Genomic DNA, 4372 nt, shown 5'->3' on the forward strand with positions numbered 1-4372 from the left:
ATATTCTGGGCGTTCAACGCCCATGTAAAGCATGTTTCTGGCGTTGAACGCCAGTTTCATGCTTGTTACTGGCATTCAGCGCCAGCTTTTCTTCTCTAGGCACATTCCTGGCGTTTAAGGCCAGAATGTTGCTTGTTTCTGGCGTTCAGCGCCAGGTTGATGCTCTGTTCTGGCGTTGAACGCCAGCCAGATGCTCCTTACTGGCGTTGAACGCCAGTCTGTGCTTCCTCCAGGGTGTGATTTTTCTTCTGCTGTTTTTGATTCTGTTTTTAATTTTTTATATTTTTTTCGTGACTTCTCATGATCATGTACCTAATAAAACACAAAATAAAAATAAAATAATATAAACTAAAAATTAGATAAAATTGGGTTGCCTCCCAACAAGCGCTTCTTTAATGTCAATAGCTTGACAGTGGCTCTCATGGAACCACAAGGTGATCAGGTCAATGTTGTATAGTCCCAACACCAAACTTAGAGTTTGGATATGGGGTCTTAAAACCAAACTTAGAGTTTGGTTGTGGCCTCCCAACACCAAACTTAGAGTTTGACTGTGGGGCTCTTCTTGACTCTGAACTGAGAGAAGCTCTTCATGCTTACTCTCTTTTATCACAGAGGGATGGCCATGTGCCTTAAACACAAGGTAGTCCCCATTCAATTGAAGGACTAATTCACCTCTGTTGACATCTATCACAGCTCCTGCTGTGGCTAGGAAAGGCCTTCCAAGGATGATGCATTCATCCTCTTCCTTCCTAGTGTCTAAGANNAGATCACATAGAGCCTTTTCAAAGGTCATGGTGCCTATGGTACAAGGTATTAAGAACTTGCCAGGATCTTGTTTCTTTGGAGGTAGAGTTTGCTAACTCCAGGTATCTATTTCACTAATGAGCAAGGGAGGTTCACTTTCCCACGTCTCATTACCAAACAACTTGGCATTCAGCTTCATGATAGCTCCTAAGTATTGAGCAACTTGCTCTCCAGTCACTTCTTTATCCTCTTCAGAGGAAGAATAGTCTTCAGAGCTCATGAATGGCAGAAGGAGATTTAATGGAATTTCTATGGTCTCTATATGAGCCTCAGATTCCTTTGGATCCTTAATAGGAAATTCCTTCTTGCTTGAGGGACGTCCCAGGAGGTCTTCCTCACTAGGATTTTCGTCCTCCTCCTCCCTTGTGCATTCGGCCACATTGATCACATCAATGGCCTTGCACTCTCCTTTTGGATTCTCTTCTATATTGCTTGGGAGAATACTAGGAGGGGTTTGAATGACTTTTTTACTCAGTTGGCCCACTTGTGCCTCCAGATTTCTGATGGAGGATCTTGTTTCACTCATGAAACTGAAAGTGGCCTTTGACAGATCAGAGACTAGATTGGCTAAATTAGAAGTGTTTTGTTCAGAATTCTCTATCTGTTGCTGAGAAGATGATGGAAAAGGCTTGCTATTGCTCAGCCTGTTGCATCCACCATTGTTAAAGCCTTGTTGAGGCTTTTTTTGATCCTTCCATGAGAAATTTGGATGATTTCTCCATGATGAGTTATAGGTGTTTTCATAAGGTTCACCCATGTAATTAACCTCTGCCATGGCAGGGTTCTCAGGATCATAAGCTTCTTCAGAAGCTGCCTCTTTAGTACTGTTGGATGCATGTTGCCATCCATTCAGACTTTGAGAGATCATGTTGACTTGCTGAGTCAACACTTTGTTCTGAGCAAATATGGCATTCAGAGCATCAATTTCAAGAACTCCTTTCTTCTGGGGCGTTCCATTATTCACAGAATTCCTCTCAGAAGTGTACATGAATTGGTTATTTGCAACCATGTCAATGAGTTCTTGAGCCTCTTCAGGCGTTTTCTTTAGGTGAATAGATCCACCTGCAGAATGGTCCAATGACATTTTTGAAAATTCAGATAGACCATAATAGAAGATATCTAATATGGTCCATTCTGAAAACATGTCAGATGGACATCTTTTGGTCAGCTGCTTGTATCTTTCCCAAGCTTCATAGAGTGATTCACCATCTTTTTGTTTGAAGGTTTGAACATCCACTCTCAGCTTGCTCAACTTTTGAGGAGGAAAGAATTTATCCAAGAAGGCAGTGACCAGCTTATCCCAGGAGTCCAGGCTATCGAACTCAGTTAAAAACTGGTAGGGGTCTTCAGATGGAAGTCCATAAAACTTGCAGTTTTGTTGCATTAAGGCAACTAGCTGAGGCTTCAGCTCAAAGTTATTGGCTCCAATGGCAGGAATAGAGATGCTTCTTCCATCAAATTTGGACGTTGGCTTTGTGAAGTCACCAAGCATTCTCCTTGCATTATTATTATTTTCGGCTGCCATCTCATTCTCTTGTTCAAAAATTTCTGAAATGTTGTTTCTGGATTGTTGTAACTTAGCTTCTCTTAATTTTCTCTTCAGAGTCCTTTCAGGTTCTGGATCAATTTCAATAAGAGTGCCTTTTTCCTTGTTCCTGCTCATATGAAAGAGAAGAAAACAAGAAAAGAAAGAGGAATCCTCTATGTCACAGTATAGAGATTCCTTTATGTTAGTAGAAAAAGAAAGGGGAAAAGAATGAAGAAGAGTGGGTTTGGATATTTAGATGGAGAGAGGTGAAGAGAAGTGTTAGTAATTAAATAATTAAATAGAGTAAGAAAAGAGATGGAGAATTTCGAAAATAATTTTGAAAAAGTGGTTAGTGATTTTCGAAAATCAGAGATAAGATATAATTAAAATTAAAATTTTAAAAAATTAAAAAGAATTTTTGAAAAAGAGAGAAGTATTTTCGAAAATTAGAGAGGGATAGGTAGTTAGATGGTTTTGAAAAAGATAGGAAACAAACAAAAAGTTAGTTAGTTGATTGAAAAAGATATTAAAATCAAATTTGAAAAAGATAAAAAGATAAGAAGTTAGATAAGATATTTTGAAATCACATTTTGAAAAAGATAAAATTTTTGAAAAAGATAAGATAAAAGATAAAAAGATTTAATTCAAAAATTTGAAATTACTTACTTCTCTAACAAGAAACTACAAGATAAGATTCTAGAACTTAAAGATTGAACCTTTCTTAACAAGAAAGTAACAAACTTCAAATTTTTGAATCAATCACATTACTTGTTAGCTAATTTTCGAAAATATGATATAAAGATAAGAAAAATATTTTGAATCACATTAATTGTTAATGAGTTTTCGAAAATTAGATATAAAGATAAGAAAAAGATTTTGAAAAATATTTGAAAATATTTTGAAAAATAGAAAAAAAATGAAAAAGATATAATTTTTGAAAAAGATTTTGAAAAGATAAGATTTTTAAAATTGAAAATNCTATGAATGTCAAGATGAACACCAAGAACACTTTGAAGATCATGATGAACATCAAGAACATATTTTTGAAAAATTTTTGATGCAAAGAAAACATGCAAGACACTAAACTTAGAAATCTTTAATGCATGGACTCTAACAAACGAAAAATGCACATGAAAAACAACAAACAACACAAAACAAGAAATCATCAAGATCAAACAAGAAGACTTGTCAAGAACAACTTGAAGATCATGAAGAACACTATGAATGCATGATATTTTCGAAAAATGCAAGAAAAATTTTTAAAGCATGCAATTGACACCAAACTTAAAAATTGACTCAAGACTCAAACAAGAACACAAAATATTTTTGGTTTTTATGATTTTATGAAATTTTTTGTATTTTTATTAATTTTTTTCGAAAAACATTATTAGAAAAACGAAAAATAAATAAAAAAATATTTTGAAAGATTTTTTTTGAAAACTTTTTGAAAAGAAAATTACCTAATCTGAGCAACAAGATGAACCGTCAGTTGTTCAAACTCAACAATCCCCGGCAACGGCGCCAAAAACTTGGTGGACGAAATTGTGATCCTCAAAGTTGGTCTCTTTGTACTTGTATGAAATTTAAATATTGGCTCTATCAAGAATACCCCAAAGAGATCATGGTATGATGAATTGGGATCTTAATAATCCCTGGTAATGGCACCAACAGCTTAGTGTTGTTGTTGGGCCAAAAGAGTTACAGGCACTGTTAGAGAATCTCACAACTCCGTTCAACTAACCAGCAAGTGCACTGGGTCGTCCAAGTAATACCTTACATGAGTAAGGGTCGATCCCACGGAGATTGTTGGTATGAAGCAAGCTATGGTCACCTTGTAAATCTCAGTTAGGCAGATTAAATTGGTTTATGATCAGTTCGAAAATTAATAATAAATAGAAAATAAAAGGGATAGAAATACTTATGTAAATCAATAGTGGGAATTTCAGATAGGCGTATGGAGATGCTGTGCTCCTCTTAAATCTCTACTTTCTTATTACATTCATCCAATTTCTTCTTACTCCTTTCCATGGCAAGCTGTAT

Source organism: Arachis duranensis, chromosome 10, assembly GCF_000817695.3.
Source record: "Arachis duranensis cultivar V14167 chromosome 10, aradu.V14167.gnm2.J7QH, whole genome shotgun sequence".
Taxonomy (NCBI): domain Eukaryota; kingdom Viridiplantae; phylum Streptophyta; class Magnoliopsida; order Fabales; family Fabaceae; genus Arachis; species Arachis duranensis.